Raw genomic sequence first — 18,818 nt, 5'->3', positions numbered from 1 at the left:
AGTTCAATACGGAAAACGACTTGTAAAATCTTTTGTCCGCATCTGCCAAGCCAGTCTTTTAACGTACTGGACATGGACAAACATTGCTTAACCATTATAACACCTGTACGTACGGGCTGTATGTATATTGTATAGTAAAGGGATGGATGAACATCGTCCATACAAAAATAATTAATGTGTGTGTACGCATTTATAGTAGAGTAGACGACTCGGTGAACTTCATATCAATAACCACCCAATATAAACCTTCCCTGGACTTCTATCTACGAATATTTCGAGACTAAAATTTGTCAAATCGGTTCAGCCAGTCTCGAGAGAGACCAAATAATTCATTTTTATCAGGGCGAGCTAAGCGAGCGCTCGTATATCCCTCAACCTGAGCACTTATTGTGTCACAAACTATCATATTGATTGATTTTAATTTATATGTAGATGTGTTATCATCGGTCAGTCAATGTTTAGTTACTATTAAAAAAACTGCCTTAAGGCCGTCCCCCGAGCAATCGACCTTGGCCCATACATTTGCCGCATTGCCGAGATCGCACCAAAAGACTATTTTTTTTACTTAACTTAGTTCAAAATTGTCCTAAAAAAATTAAAACGGGGAATATGTAGTATATATATCATATATATGATATTGTCGATCTATTGGCGTGTGTTTCAAATAAAAGTAATTTGTAAATCCTAAGGAGATGCTGAATGTATGCTTGAATTTTGATAAATTGGTTTTACTTTGTAAGCTGATATCATGAGTATAATAAACAAAATTAGAAAATTTAAAACGGGGAAAGGAATGTTGATATACTAAAGATTATTGCTGTATTTTTATTATAACTTTGTAGCTTTCAAATTCTGAGTTTATAAGGCTTTAAATACGGTAAATTACGGAATCTCCGTAGGGAAGGCCCTTAAGAGGATTCCACACCGCCCTTTTTTCCATACAAACGTTGTCCCCTGTTTCCTCCCTGAATAAAGCTAGTTAAGTTATAATTTTTTCCTGAATATCTACGGCCACTAATACAACGTCCCTATGTTTTCTTTTTTTTCATAATTTAATTATTAAATAAGATATGAACGTTCAAAAACCCCAAAAAAATGGCCAGATTTTCCGCTGTGTTCAAACGTCCAGAATACAGATTTGGCTAGATTATACAAAAAAAGCAAAACATAGGAACACATTTTTTTTCTTTCTTTAATCTTTAGTGAAAAAAGTACTTAAATCGGTTAAGTTTTGGAGAAGGAATCAGGGGACAACGAATCGTTGATTTTCTGCAGTTGTCTCTATCGCTTTCTGCGGTATAGGCTTGAGGTAAGGGAGACAGCTATAGATATTACACGCACTTTTTTTTCATTTCTCTAGCCCCTGGTGTATCCTCTTAAGATTATTACGGAGAAAAACGACGCGAGCCCTCACAAAGCTCGGCTTTTAGCTAGTTCATAATATTATTATATAGATTCTGATTTCTGAATAAAGATTGAAAGTTGATTCATACAAATCGATAGACACACAAGATACCATAAAACGGAGAGTTAATCATTTAGATAAATATTGATTATGAATAATAAAATTAATACGATCATTAAAATAAATGGAATGACATTAGTAGTGATATCAAGCGATATAAGGCGGCTCGTTAGTCCACATAATATGGCCGGTTTATCTTAATTAATACTCGATATTTACTCTATATAAACAAGAAAGTGTGTCTGTCTGTGTAAACAGCTGAACCGATATTGATGAAACTTGGTTTAGGAATAATTAAAGTCCCACACAGTATTTTGGTAACATCTTCGATCTTAAGCAACTGAACCGAATTATATAATAAGCGACCCGCCCCGGCGTCGCACGGGTATAAAATATATAGCCACTGAAAAAATGATTAAAATCGATAGCATATGATCCTTCACGTGGTCTATTTCTTATCTGTGCCAAATAACATAAAAATTGCTCCAGTAATTCGCGAGATAAGCCCTTTCAAATAAATCCCCCCATTTTTTCCACATTCTCCTATTAGTCTTAGCGTGATAAAATATAGCCTTTCTCGATAAATGGGTTATCTAACAGTCCAGGTCCTAGGTGAACCACTAAGTAAATAATCAAAATTAAATTATAAGTTCTTGTGTCTTGACCACGACTATGTGACCTAATAAAACCTAATAAAAAAAAAAGTGCTTAAAATAAATGAAACCCTAAAGTTAGAGCCTAACAGATTTCGGGAAGGTCGGTTATTATCTTACTTTAAAATCTAGGGTCTAGCCTAAGTGGTATTTAAGTACTTAGCCAATCATTGTACTGAATTTTTGCTTCAATAGTATTCAATTTAGAAATGTATTAAAATAATCTAGCAAAAAGTTATAATTACAATAAATTCTAAACAATTTTGAATTTGGAAATTTTTATTTCATATGGCTGCTAATCATTATTTTCGTATACTTGCATTTTAGACATTATTTCCTTATGCATGTAAGAGTTTAACAAATTAAGTGATAATTCTTTAGGGTATGTATGTGTGCCTTAAGCCTTTGCCCTTAGGACCGCACTACACCGGAATGGCAGCGGCGAGGCGAGCACTTTCAGTGTCATATGATTTTAAACTTTATCTTCATTATTGTAATACATAGTATCGCTTGAAAACTCTACGGCCGCCCGTGGCCGTTTGTGGCCGCTCCTGGCCGCTGGCGGCCGCTGCCATTCCGGAGTAGCGCGGCCCTTATAATATAGAGTTCACTGGTACCCACCGAGTACCGAGTAGAGCCGTCAAATAGTGGCGTCAATAGAGGGCCATTCCATCTTGTTCAACGTGGTCTTCAGAACTTTGTTGACGCAAGATAACCTTAATCCTACTAAATACTAACTGACATTAGTTTATGCTCAATTCTTTCAGTAATCTGCGTCTGAGAGTAATAAAACTAGAAGTGTCACCGTTGCGGCGCGTGCGCACGCTTTCAGTGGCGGAGTTGATCAGGGCGAGCGAAACGAGCTCTAGTATATCCATGGTATATCCCACAATCTGTATATTTGCGGTACACTTTACGGTAAAACTATCACGCCTATTGATTTGTGCTTTAACATAGTAATTTTTATTTATATTATGTAGATGTGTTAATATCGGTCAGTCAAGGTTTGGTTACTATTAAAATATTAAAAAAACTAGATTATTAATTTTTTATTTAAGAAGCAAATTATGAACATCCTATGAGTATATTATGACTATAGTATTGAAGGTGAGGTAAAAATTAAAAACAAATAGCGAGTGAACTGGGAATTGCGTCCCGCATTCAATCCTGCAACTCTCTCCGCTCCACGTTTAGGTATGAAACTCGTGAGCATTAGCGACCGATCGCTCTTGTAGCTGTAGCTGCCCCCCCTGCCTGTACCTCGCTACGCCCATGGTACATACATACATAATTTCACTTTCGCGCACAAATACTGTGACAAGAGAATTTTAAATGATTAACAGGCTGAGTAGGCTGGAGTCCCTCTAGGCCCCCCTCAACCAACTAGTAAATCCGCCACTGCTCGCTTCCACAAGCTGAGTATCGCTCAAAGCGCACGCCGCGACTTAATTACTCTAATCTGGAACACAATCTCGATTCTTTCGTTCCTCGTTAGTGCCCCGATGTAGTCTTATTTAATAACCTAACTGTGTCTACTTCTGAGAAACTTATGATTACTTTTATTGCTCTTGTTTCGCGAATCGCGAGGGATATTGACAGATATACCAAGATTCTACTGTGCTAATGTCGCAGTCGTCTGGTTCAATCTGATATTTGGTTAAATGACTATTGGACGCCATATTTGTTTTGGTGAGCATTAACGCCACAGTGAGAAAAATGGACTACATTCAATCACCTTACTTATTTCATATCCGCTCTAATCAAAGGACTATGTAACGATCCGTTAGCTAGTTAAATTAATAAGCTAGTTAGCTAGTTAAATGTTCGATCAACGTTCAGCCTAGTCATTCAATTATTAAATAGTTTCATTCAATTAACACGCTAGCCATTGATGATTGCGAGATTAATATCAGCTTCGCTCGTTGTTCAATCCACTCCGTTTCCTATCACACAGAAATATTCTCATGAAATGTCCTACATTCTGGTTAGTCAAAACTCAAAACATAAGAAAACTGAAATATTCAGTCGTATTTTATCTTTTGTTTGTCGTTTGTGTATCGGATCAGGTAGCGCCACAATCCTGCATCGCTTTATCCAAGTTTTCTAAATTTATACAGGTATAGACTATAGACCAGTTGAGATTAATAAAGTGGGCTTAGGCCTTACCGAGTTTACCACTTTGTTTGGTAGAATAAGATCATCCTTTGTGGTCAAACTAAATCCAACGACGAACAAAGCCACATTAAAGTTGCACTAAATTCGTAGAATTGAGGTACTGTGCTCAAACGCTTAAGTGATTAAGTCGTAAATTGAAACCAACAAGATAATTTTAATGGGAAACAATATACATAATTTTAGCTATTTAGCTAAGATTTACTACCATGGGGAGATATAATGTGGGTATAATATCTTTCTGTCTCTCGAGGAACGAACGACAATTTCTTTGTTATATTAGGTATCTTAATTAAATAAAGAATGTTCACCTTTCTCGATTTTTCAATTTTTTAAACGCTTTAGTGGACCCAAAGGTAAAAGGAAATTGGTTTACAATTGGTGTATTCCCAGATTTACCTAGACTAAGTGACTTTTTTACTTTAACCGAACCTTTTTACTGTATGTGCTTACTAGCACTACTGCGCTCTCTGCTCCATTATTTTAAGGTCCAAGAAAAGATTTCGATATGTAATACCGATGGATGGGAAACTAGTATGGATGTGTGTTTACGTTAGTGAAAATCTTTCACTAAACATTGTAGATACAGTGATAAGCACTTGATAATTATAAGATCACGCTTTCGTGGCGCTTATAGTGAAAGTGAGACGGTTTTCGTTCAATTACATTATAATTATAGGGATACTGTCAATGTTTTAGTTAACCATACTAATATTATGCAAAGTAAATGTTTGATTTTTATACAGTTGTTTCCGCATCAAGCAATAATAATTATAAAATGTCGGCTCCATTTCACGTGCTTTTAAGTCGGCATACTCCTCTGTTCTCTCTGCTCTGAACTCACGTTGGGCCATGATGGATAACTATATGTATTTATAATGTAATATTTTATATTTAATTATGTATTTCTTAAATGTGTATTCTTTTTTCTACACAGAAAGGAGTACTCGGGCTATTGGACCCATAAAAATTGGACCCAGTGGGTCCAATGACTAGATATGAATTTTTAACATTTTTTCATCTAGCGATTGGACCTAAGTAATTATTTTTTATGACTTTCGGGTTTATATCTGGTAGGGCCAGCAAAAAAGTTGTAGATTAGAATAAAAAACAAAATAATTACTTGTATGAAAATATTTATTGAGATCGGTCAAGGCTCAAGACAAATTAAAACTTCAAATAATTAGTAAAAATAATAGAAAATAAATCAATATTTGGCCAATAATATTAAAATAAAGTATTTTAAAACTAACATAAGATTCTTCGTACTTCTTTTGTTTAAAAAACATTGAAATAAAACTAAAGTAGGTAATTTTTTTTTATCAAATAAAATCACAGGTTTTATTATAAAATAACTTCTTAGGTGTAGTCAGTAGTACATCCTGATAGAGTTCTTTGCTAACCAATAAAAAAAAACTTGTGGCACTCGGGGACTGCCGCGGTAAAGCAGAGTTAGGTTTATTTTCGTTACTGAATTTCTTGATTCGATCGCCGCGCTCAAAGTTTTTCATTTCAGACAGTTCGGTTGTTTCTTTCCATTTTCCAATACCGTCATAATAATAAAAAAAATAGGAGTCAATACAAGACAAGAATTTTATTTATCCCTTACCAAAATTTGGACTGACTTATCTTTTTACGCCAACGAATATTCGGATAGGAGTTTTCAATAAATAAATTCATAGCTCAAAATCAATAAAATGAATTCAAGTGAAATATCTAAACAGTAACAGCCGCAATATTGAAAAAACAAAAGGGGTAGAACAATATTATAAACGGTTCGATTACGACACAGTATAAAGGTGTAGAGTAGAGCAGGGGCGTGCACTCCTTGAAGGCAGAAATGCAGTGCATTACCTGCCATTCACAGATATTTTAATTAAACTTTCGTACGTTTTAGATGACTTTAATTCAATTAACTTGTACAATTTTATTAATAAAAGGTTACCGTATTTTTACCGTATTTTTTTTTTTGTTGCCTACCGTTATATTCTACCATTTACCGTATTTTTAGACCAGCAACACCGTAATTTTTTTAGAGAGAGTTGGAGACACTGTTCCGTTGACCCCCGCATACCCTGTGTCATATTCCTGTGCACGCCCCTGGAGTAGATTAACTTTGACGTATTCTTGAACTCGCTTAACTAAGCTTAAATTGCTGCAGAGAAATACTTTACGCACTTGAAATGTGATACCGCATTGTTACGCTATATTAACTACGCACAGTCGAATTAAAAACGTCTGTAAAGGTAGCAGCGCTGAAAGACGAAAAATTTTTTTCACCTTTGTATGGGCAAGGGCCCGGGCGTCACGAGTTTCCCCATACAAAAGTGAAAAAAAAAAGTCTTTCAGCGCTGCTACCTTCACAGTGAACTCTCTACAAGGAACACGTACACACCCTAAAGTATTATCACTTAGTTTTGTTACACCTGTATTGTTACCTTACTTACGCTTACTGAGAAAAATCCGTCTTTTCCTTCTGCGCCGTGTCGTAATGTGCAACCCCTTTGTGGCCCAGTGGTTTAGAGCATGGCTCTTGACTCGGAGGTCTTGGGTTCGATTCCCCCGTTGGAAACATGTTATTACCAAGTTTGGTTAGGACAATGCAGGCTGATCACCTGATTGTCTGACAAGTAAGATGATTCATGCGTCGGATGGGCATGTAAAAAGTCGGTCCTGCGCCTGATCTCTCGCCAGTCGGTTGTTATCCGTCCCACTGGGTTTTGCGAGTATTGCACACATATTTGGGCACTATAAAATTACTCCTGCGTTTGCTCCTGCTGGCCTGGTTTCAATGAAATCAGCCACCGTCACCGAAACCGGTGTGAGGGTTGTTAATTAATCATTATTATAATGTGTATACCCGAGGAAATTGATTCCTATGCAGTTGACAGACCTACGTCGTTTGGTCGGCTTATGTCATTTCAATGTTAATTGTGATCTGTCGGCTAGGTTTGACGTAACGCGACCAAACTACGTAGGTACCCCACCTGCCTAGGAATCAACTTCTCTGATAGTACATACCTTGGGTCGCATCTGCCACACGAGTGATTGCATGTGCGTCTACGCGTGTGGTCGCTATCAGTCGTCATCGAGCGTGACTGTGGTTCTCGGTCTGAATACCTTTAGGTGTAAAGTTGAGACCTTAAACCTATGTTAACTTGGAACAACAATCAGGTGTATAGCCAATGTCTTACACAGAACATTTTTCCAACGCAACCGAACCCACGAACACGAGTTAAAAACCACGCTCTAAGCCACTGGACTACGGAGGCGTTAAAAATATGTTTTTTTTCTTTATTTTTTCTTTATTATATATTAATATAATATATTTATTAACTCAGGCATCTTGGCCCATATTATAAATACTTTATAGACTAACATACATACAATTAAACTAAAAACTAACACTAACACTAAACACGTATTGTCTGCGACGTGGGGCGCGACGTGTTCGGAAGTCGTCCTCGGAACCTCCTGTAGACGACTCCAATCGGCCAGAATTCCTCCTTCTCGAAGGTCGGTAGATGGTGCGTCAGGCCTCTCACCACAAAGGAGTTTTTGCGTCAAATAAGCATCGAATTTCCTACACCAATTTGGATGAAATAAGGCACAGATATATAGCAGACTAAGGGATACACTGAAACTGAAACAGTACTGTGAGAAAATGAAAGTTTTCCGCGGGATTAAAATTTTATAGAAGCCTAGTATAAAACAATTATGCAATATTGAATATTATTAATTCCAAAAGTGAAAACTTTTATAGACTTATTGCCTGTTTCACCACTTCCTGATAAGGCTATCCACCACTTAACTTGCCAGATGAAGTATGGAGAAACTGTTAAAAAAAGCTGTGAATAGCCTATTCGGCACATTATCAGAAAGTGGTGAAACAGGCCCTAAATATCGTATATCGCAACATCTTGATAGATTTCACATATTATATACGTCTTCAGTATATTATGTATAACAATTTATATAGCAAAAGTTGCAATAAACATGTGAGAGTTTTGAAAGGCTCATAGATTAGATAAGAGTTAAGAGTAAATAGAATAAGGCAAGACAGCACGCGAGCTAGTAACGCTAAGTACACAGTATAATGTTATACAGTAGAGTGACTCAGCAGAGGCTTTGAAATAGAACGAGTTACGGCGGGCGAGGTGGTATAGGACATAGGTGCACTCAGGGTGCCAAAATTTAGAATATGGAGCCCATTATAATTCTAAATCAGCCAGTATTTTGTTCGTCTAAGACCACGGTAAGCGGTGGCACAATAAAAAGGCGTATTAGCCCCCTGTTTCGAGACGAATTAAAAATTAAATAATATAAACTGAATCAGAATTCAGTTTATTTTATTTACTTTTTAATTAACTTTACCTTGTACGAATTTACTTCGATTAGGCTTATTCTTTTGCTACCTCTCTCTTCTCAAATCACGCTTACGTGCGCGTGCCCTGGATTCAGCAGTCTAGCATGAAGATGGTCTACTATTTATGATCTATATTGTGGTATAGGCTTTCTCGACGCGTTTATACTCATTAGCGATTTAGGACTTAATTAGAACAATTAGTGTGTTTTTATGGTGTCGGTAAAGAGCAGATAAAGACGTGGGCGAGCCGTTCTATGGCACGAATTAGCCGGCATGACCGGACCACACTAATCCATAGTAATATTATAAATGCGAAAGTGTGTCTGTCTGTCTGTTACGCCCAAACCGCTGAACCGATTTGGCTGAAATTTGGTATGAAGATACTTGGAGTCCAGGAAAGCGGGAACCGTACATTTTCCGGCATAAAATGTATCTATGTACATTTTATGCCGGAAAATGTACGGTTCCCGCACGATAAACGAATTTTGACGTAACAGAGTCGCAGGCGTCATCTAGTATCTTGGAAAATATCTTCATACAAGACTTGTGTGGTTTCAGATATCTTCAAGTAGCAAAACGATGCAGTATGAAGTGTCGCGCGTAAGACTCGCTCCTGTATTTAGCAATTTCAATTTTTGAAGCACAATTGATCTGAAATTCTTGAATCTGGAATTCTTCCTACTCCTATTTTCTTCTGATTAATTTCGTTGCGGGTCCCAAGACAGCTTTAGCATGTCCCTCGGGCTCCCTGAAATCATATCAAAGGGTTTTCGTGGTTGGAATTGGATACCGCTGTCGATACTGGCGACATAGGAGATACAGTGTTGGGAATGTGTGGTGGGCTAAAGCCCAATAAAAAAACTGTTTTTTTTACTGTAAGACATCTTAATATTGAGTCGATAGACGCGATACCACGGTCTCACAGATAACCGCTGATAAACAATGAGACACAATTTCGGTGTAAAGTAACCCCCCTAATTTTATAAAAAAAAGTAGACAAAAGTTCAATGATTTTAAAAAAACAGGAGGGCAATCCGCTAAACTTGATTAGTTACTGTTGTATTTTTTTCTTTAGATTTTTAATCTCACTGCTCCTACAAATCTCTAGATCTCAGATCCATCAGTTCGGCGAGATCTTTAAGCGTTATATTTATCATTTATCAATATTTTTGACATTTTGACGAATTGCGCGTGACCCGGCTATGGATGGAGCCGGTCGTGGCTTTTCCAAAACGATACAATCAATTACCGCTGTCAATAAAAAGCTATCAATAATATTACACGGCGAAATTTCGCAAAATATTGCACGTTTTAAATTAAAAATTGTATTTATTGAAAGTTATTCTACTGTTTAAAAATAATTACAAACAAATAAAACTGTTTTTAAAGTTGCTACTTCAAAATATACTATTCTTACGAGATGTAGAGATTGTAGGCTTTCAGTAATATACTCTCTATAAACTTAAGTTTGTCCGGATCCTACAAGCGAACATAGCAATACAAGATTTATTTAAAGAAATCCGTGAAATATCTTATTCTTTCGACTCTATATCTGCAATCGACGCCGCCGGCGGCCGTGTACAGAGCATTCATATTTATTTTACGCCAAAGTGATCCTTATGTCGTTACCTTAAGGGTTATATTAAGGGTATACTGATCAGCTGTACTTGGCCATTACTCTGATGGAGATACCCCGGAGATTTCTCCAGCAATTTGTGAGAACATTCCGTGAACGGAAAATTGGATTTTTCTTCGCCGGGATTAGATGACAAGTAATGGAATATTAAAACAACTATAGATTTCAATCAATCAATCGTCAATCGTCATTGATCATAATGAATCTAAAATAATAAATAACAATATAATAGTACCTAGTACGAAGTACAAACCCTGTTACTTTTTAAGGTTCCAAATGAAGCCTTTTTCGAAAAAAATTCATACAGCATTTTTATAAAAGGTGTCTTGCCTTAGTCTGGCACATTGAAAAAGTAACATGACAGATAAAGACAGCGAACCCTAAACAGTTTCACAATGCTTAAAATATATACTTAACTATGGAGGTGTGTTTTTTTTATTAAATAAGGGGGCAAACGAGCAAACGGGTCACATGATGGAAAGCAACTTCCGTCGCCCATGGACACTCGCAGCATCAGAAGAGCTGCAAGTGCGTTGCCGGCCTTTTAAGAGGGAATAGGGTAATAGGGGAGGGTAGGGAAGGGAAGGGAATAGGGTAGGGGATTGGGCCTCCGGTAAACTCACTCACTCGGCGAAACACAGCGCTAGCGCTGTTTCACGCCGGTTTTCTGTGAGAACGTGGTATTTCTCCGGTCGAGCCGGCCCATTCGTGCCGAAGCATGGCTCTCCCACGTATGTGTGTATACAGTTTTAACAATAATAGACATAATTTTCTACTGATAATTAATTGATATGTTAAAAAGTGACTTGACAGACAAAGATAAAACATAAAATATTATAAAACAATAAAGTCTGTTTACAAATGTGGATATTTTTATGAACAAGCAGAATTATCTACGCTACATAGTGTGTATTACCTACCTAGTAAAATTTAAGATAAAGCTATTAATCTGATGAAAACGCTGTGAAATATTGAAAATTAATGCTAATTAGTCATTTTTCAAAGTCATGAAAACAAATTACTTTAATTAGTTCTCACGGCAAAGGCTTAAAGAGTTAAAGGCAACGACCAACATTATATTATATTCAGAAGCGGCAATTACAAGTTCTTTACCCTACTTGAATAAATTAGCAATTGTAAAATAAAGTTATTGCCGCTCATTTTTGGCAGGCGCTTGAATATTTCCGTTCCTTAGTTTATTTTGCGGCCGCGTAAAAGCAGTAACCCTTCTGAAACTGTACATTTTAACGCGATAAAATGTATTGCATGTCCTTGCCAGTGGTCTATCCTATATTTTGGCCAAATATCACCAATATCGGTCCAGTAGTTTCGGAACCTACATCGATGCAAACTAACTTTACCTCTTTTATAATAATAAGTATTTGCTGAGATTTAAGTCTTAAGTAGTACAGATTGATTATTATTATTTTTACACTTTCTATTCAGTTTTGTTTCACTTTCACTTATTACAAGCTTACTACTTATTAGTCATCAATGAATTATCTTAAGTTTTAGAATAGAAAAGGTTGGTTATCCTTTAAAATGTTACATCAAAGAAATTTATTAGGTACTAAAGGACCTACGTCATCAGATTGGGTTAAATACGTTATGTGATACATTTATAAATTATATATTAGTTATTAGGTCAATTGTAATCTATGTTGGCATAATTCGACCAAATTACGTAGTTCTTTTGTCCATGAATCCTCCTTGAACTTTTTAAAGCTACAGTCGCCAAATTATTACTTTTTACTTTAGTAGCTTCGTCGGAAAATAACTACAAACTGAAAGGGAACCCAACTGAAATACCGAACTAGGTTAGTACAAATGACGCTTTATGTTCAAATTTTCGGGAAATTCGGAATAAACTTCATTTAGGTTTGTTAGCGGAATAGTTAGTGTTAACAGGTCAGCTAGGTACCCCAGGGAGATCTAGATTTAACGAGCTTAATCTCGTTAGTGTAAAATAACGAAGCAAAATGTTGGCTTTTGTTTTATGCAACTCTGTGACGCCGCTCGTCCCGAAAAATGAAGAAAAAAACCAGCCAAGTGCGTGTCGGGCCACGCGCAATATAGGGTTCCGTATATACTCCATAGTACCGCTAGTTTTTGAAAATGTTTGTATGGTCAATGAACGTATATTTATAACGTGTTTTACACTACTAACAACATCATCTCAGTTACTTTCAAAAAAATTTGAATGAGAAGTTCCTTTATGCTTCGCCGAATACATTTTTTTAGTTGATCGACTATTACTTACTCAATAACTTATGAAGTCTTCTTAGCCGTGATAGTTTTCCTTTTAAAATCAGCATATTTCCTACTCCCGTGAATTTTTTTCACATTTCCAGAAACAACCGTTTAGCTGGTAGAAGGGGGGACACTGGACTCTAACGATTTTTCCACTTTAAAACTTAATATTTCACAAATGGATCCCTAAATCAGAAAATGATCTATGAATACCCATAATATTTAAAAAAAAACCTATCCAACGACACCCTACACGATGGGGTGGGCGCGAAAAAAAAATTCATCCCCGCTTGTACCATAACAACAAATATTTTTTTAGATTTTATGTACCATCATTAATGTGTATTCAAGTCCTATAGTCTCTGAGCAAAACCGCGGACAAACAGACAGACAGACGGACAGAGGGAAGGACAGACCGAAACTATAAGGGTTCTTTGTTGACTACGGAACCCTAAAAACATCTTAACCCGTCGATCGTAGGAAAATGAGACACAATAGATATTCTATTGTGTCTCGTTCACCGGTGAGCGTATGGGGCTATACAAGCTGTAACAAAACAAAGTGATATTAATACTTTACGGTGCGTACGTGTCACTTCTATAGAGTTAACTGTAAAAGTAGCAGCGCTGAAAAAGAAAATATTGTATGTGATTTGTGTGGGGTCCCGTTTTCATGAATTTGCCCTGGATACAGAAGTAAAGAAAGTTACTCTTTCAGCGCTACTATTTTCACAGTGAGTTCTAAACAAGAGACTCATACACAAAGTAGTATTTAAATCACTTTGTTTTGTCACACCCTGTATAATTGATTCCTTGTTAGGAGTTGGTTAAAAATAACAGAACTGCAACGCACCTGCAGCTCTTCTGATGTTGCGAGTGTCCATGGACGACGGTAGTTGCTTTCCAATAGGTGACCCGTTTGCATAAATTACACACAATTATTTTTGTGCAAATCAATATCGATGGCCCCAACGAATAAACGTGCAAGAGCTCTTGCCCAAAAATTTTTTTATTTTTATTTTTCGTTTGCATACACTTAAGTAATTTTTTTTGAATTTGTTTTTACTTAAAATAACGATTTTATAGCAATGTAGACCTTTATTGTACGGAAAAAATAATAACTTAAATCACATTAATAATAAAACATGCGCTTATTGCAGATTCTTTGTTTATTTGAGTTCACCAAATAAACGTGTTAAAATAATCTGGCGCACGTGTCTATCATTTCCTTTGGGTTATAACCCTTGCATGATTATTCGTGTAAAAATTCATGCGACTTCTATGAGTAATGCCTCATTGCAGATGGCGAAACTTTGAATATAATAATCACAGCTATTCCATTATCTTTTACTAATTTCTCTTGTCTTTTCTGTTTTCTTAAAGGTTATTCGAAGAGCTATTGTAAAGTTTATCAGAAGAGCTGCTGGTGAAGAATATGCTCTCTTCTTGAAGGTTTGCAGGTCGTATAGGTCCGGAAATACTACTGGTGACAGTTCATTCCAAATTTTACTGTACGCGGCAGAAAGTTATGCGAAAAAAGCACGATGGAAGACTGCCACTCATCAAGGTTATGAGAATGGTATATTTTTCACGTGGAACGTTGGTGAAAAGTTGCAGGAGGTATGATTCCGAACAATTCCTCAGAGCACTCCCCGTGATACAACCGATTGAAGATGCAGAGTGATGCTATTTACACCTCGGCGTAATTCGAAGGGGTTCAGCCTGTTTGAATTATTATGGCAGTCAAAAATTCGAACGGCCATTCGTTGGATACGATCCAAAAGGATTATTTGGTATTTTGGGGGCCCAGAAATGAGAACAGTATTCCATGTGAGGCTGACCCTGCATCTTGTAGAGTTGCAGGCATTGGTCCAGACTGATATATTGTCTCGTCCTGTCAAGAACACCAAGTTTTTTCGAGGCTAACTTGGCATCACCCTCTAGATGACATCGGAACTGGACGTCACTTGATATGCTTACGCCAAGTATTTCAATGCTGGGAGGGGATTGTTAAAGAGGTGCCCTGAAAACGAGGATATACGACCATTGGTTACGTTTAGTTTTGAACGCGCAGACTTGGCGGGGTTGGATTGGACTAAGTATTGTCTACCCCATTCAGATAATTTCTCCTGTGAATTTTTTATTTAAGACATAAGTTTGTTTCGACTGTCAATAACATTTAGCCGAGAAATATGGCGAAAACCGGTAGATAGAGCATCACCTGTACTATCATCCGCATAGCAATAAATGCCGTTGGTCTGTAACATATCATTGATCTTTCAAAAAACTTGTGACCTATTTGCATAAATTCTCGGGAATCCCATATTATGACGGAAGCTTTGATAGTAGCGCTTTGAGCCAAACTCGATCAAAAGCCTTCACAATATCAAAACTAACAGCCAATGCCTCTCCTTTCCACACAATCACCTGAGCCCAACGATGAGTTTGGTACGCCAAGAGATAACCAGCCAAGCGCCCCTTTTGGAACCCGTACTGTTTGACGTGTTTGTCGCTTAGTAATGTTTGGCCGCCCAAGTATCGAAAGAGGTTTTAGCAATTGGTCTGTAGTTGAAAGGATTTGAGCGGTCACCTTTTTGGGGATCGGATACACTGAGGCTATCTTCTAAGAAGCCGGGACAATGCCACAAGAGTGGGAGAAATGAAAACGACGCGTTAAGACCGGAGCCAACTCTAAAGCACACTTATTCAACACAATAGGAGGGATTCCTTCAGGCCCACTCGACTTTTGGATATCAAGGGCACGCAGGGATATTCACATTGAGCGCTGATGTAACCTAATATCTGACATGATGCCCCTGCATCGTGGTATGGTCGGCGGTTTTTATTCCAAGGTCATCAAGGGCCGAGTTTGACGCAAAGAGCTTACCCAGAAGATCGTTTTTGTATTTTGCGTCATGGGCCAACGATCCATTTCCTACATGTAGGGATGATAGGATGGCTTTCAGAAATATCTTTCAATAGCTTAGACCAGATACCAGAATTCACAGGTTCCCAAAGGAAGGCACTCGAGTCTCTCACCAATACTATTGACGTGCTGTTTCTTTGCCCGAGTGATCTCTCTCTTGAATGATCTATAGGCAAGGTTGTACTTCATTTTATATGTATGTGTTCTCGTATAGGCGCGAGGGAGGTCAATATTTGTCAACAACCACCAAAGGTCAACAATATTTTTTTACTGAACCGTCAACAAGAAAATATAAGCTAACTAGACGATGCACGCGGCCTCGCCCGCATAAAATATGAGAAATTTAACGGAAACCGTACATTTTCCCGCAAAAAATAGCCTATTTTTCTTCACGTCATGGTTTACTCTACATCTGTGCCAAATAACTTAAAAATTGATCTAGTAGTTGGCGAGATAAGCGCCTTCAAATAATTTTCCTGGTTTTTTCCACGTTTTACTACATTTCTTCACTTCTATTAGTCTTAGAGTTATAATTTATAGTCTATAAACTTCCTTGATAAATGAGCCATGTCACAACGAAAAAAAATTTTAAATCGGACCAGTAGTTCCTGAGATTAGCGCATTCAAACAAACAAACTCTTCCACTTCATAATATTAGTATAGATTTATATTTTATACCATGCACTAATAAGGTCGTATTACATAAATAATGAGTCGATCTTCTTAACACTAATATACGGGCTTTTATATTTACAAACATGTAAAAGCAACAAAATAAACAAGAATAAGCGTGTTAATGACCAGAGCATGGCTCAGGGGGAAAAAATATACGTGGAATAACCATGCAACATTTCACTGCACTTGTTAAAATTTAATTTATGACACGAATAAACGTGCATTGATACAATAGTGTTAACAAGTCGCATATTATTCACTAGAATAATAATTTAATATTATGGTTTTTCTTAAATATGTGGTACACCTTCAATAGTTGATTTTTAATAAATATATGAGCTGAAAGATAGTTTTTTACCTTTAATTTGATTATACATTATATTTGTCAATTTATTATGTAGTCAAAGTTATGTGGTTCCAAACGTTTTTTTGGCTTCCCGAAAAGTTGTCTTTTTTCAATTGCACGTTTATTCGCTGGGGCCATCGATATCATTGTAGTATAGCAATTTTTTAATCGATCTAAATAGGTTACAGACAGACAGATACATAGGCACACGCTTTATTCATTAGTATAGACTATACAAACAGTGAAAGAAAGACGGCAAAATCAGTTTCATTTGTAATTCGATACTCACTAATTCGCTACAGGGTCGCCTTTTGATTTGCGAATGAATACACATAAACGCGAATCGTAACTAATTGCCAATTGGATCATTTAAATTAGATACCCTTTGACATTAGAATTTAAAGCGACTAAATTCATTAACATTAGATCTGAAAAGAAAACATTATATTATACCAAATGGCAAATTCATTCGCATCTGAAAAGATTGATATTGGTTGAATTTATCTAAACATTTCTATTCTCTACTAATATTGTTGCAATAATTGTGGAAGAGTGGCAATACAATATTTTATATTATGCACTAGATGACGCCCGCAACTCCGTTGTGCCAAAACTCATTTATCGCGGGGGAACCGTACATTTTTCCGGAATAAAAAGTATCCTATGTCCTTTCCCGGGTCTCAAAGTATCTCCATGCCAAATTTCAGCAAAATCGGTTCAGCGGTTTGAACGTGAAGAGGTAACAGACAGACAGACAGATAGACAGACACACTTTCGCATTTATAATATAAGTATGGATCTGTCACCTCTTTCATTTCGTTACCTCTTCATGCCGATCCGAACCGTTTGAACCGATTTTGGCGTTTGGTAGGAATACTGTGAGCCCCGGAAAGGACGTAGAATTTAAAGTTATTTTCTTGAAAACTGAAAGCATTTCTCTATATATAAAAAAAACTTTTCATAATTGACATTGTCATAAATGTTTACTATCTTTTTACAGTGTCCAGTTTTGAGTTAAGCCAGTGTACACGTGGCCTAACAGCAGTGTGCAGGCGGCTCAACAACGGCTAACCTCTGTGCAGCCCTCGACACATATTTCAGCGAACAATAACGTGAAATCGTGCACAAGGCCGACGTGACAGCGTGACATCACACCCGTGAATTCTTATAAAATTCAACTTTTTATTCACTTTTATTTATTTTAACACAAATAACCCAAAATGTCTGTAGACCAGTCCCCTTAGCCAATAGGTTTTCTTTATCTTATTATTTAAAAATATTGTACATGGACTTAACATTAGACGAGTCGAACTTTACAATATTATCAAACGCTTATTGTATATTCCATACATTTTGTTTCCATACATTGTGTGCACAATAAAGAATATTTGAATCGAATTGAATTTTGATCGGCGATTCTTTAAAGAAGCGATAAGGAAAACGTCTTGGCTAAAAGGCCTGATTTGATGGCGCAATGTTAACGAATGTCAACAGATATATTCACCGGGTTGTAATTTTTATCTTTCTCTTGAATCGCTCTATCAAACGCTGAAAACTGCATTCAAATCTGTTGAGTAGTGTGTTTAAAAAGATCTAAGCTCACAGTAAAAGAGCCTTTTCTTTTTTGTTTATAGAAGAACCGCAATAACATGATAAAAAAGACTGAAAAATGAAAATCATTAACTGGCTTTAAGCAAAGGATTCTCATTAGACGTTTGCATTAATATGATATCAAAGCACTTCTAATTAAAATACTACTTATGAAAATGTGTTTTATGTTTCTTCTACCTAGGTATATCAGATATAACATTCTTAGAATGTCCCAAATGCCACCTAAAATTCGTTATATAAACCTAAATTACTCCGATTTCATGCATGAAAAATTCAAACTCGAGCTTCTACATATTCATTTTGTAAATTTTAACTTACGCTAACTTTTCCAAGAAAAGTTCTGTCCTTGCTTTTTAATTAAAATATAAAAGTACAGAATTAATCTTATTAGCAAAGAAAGCTTTACCCGTGAGATACTGAGAAAATAGTAGGTAAATAAGAGCTTGTTTTATTTGAAATTGTAGAAAAGTTTTCTCTAGAGATGAATATGGAACGACCTAATATTATTAAAGACGACAGTTTCTAGCTTCATTTAAGTTGCTTACACAGTGAATACATTATTTCTTAAATTAAAAGGCTATTCGAGGCTCTGGACATAATTTTTAAATGCTAATCCATGGCTTTGACAAAATTGTAGGTGAAAACGTATTAACCATAACGGGTTGCGCAACCAACGCCCCACTGCTGAAGCCAATCGAGTGGAAAGCAAGGTTGCACTC

The sequence above is a fragment of the Aricia agestis genome, chromosome 14 (genome assembly GCF_905147365.1).
Source record: "Aricia agestis chromosome 14, ilAriAges1.1, whole genome shotgun sequence".
Classification (NCBI taxonomy): Eukaryota; Metazoa; Arthropoda; class Insecta; order Lepidoptera; family Lycaenidae; genus Aricia; species Aricia agestis.
Note: the sequence above shows the minus strand (reverse complement) of the source record.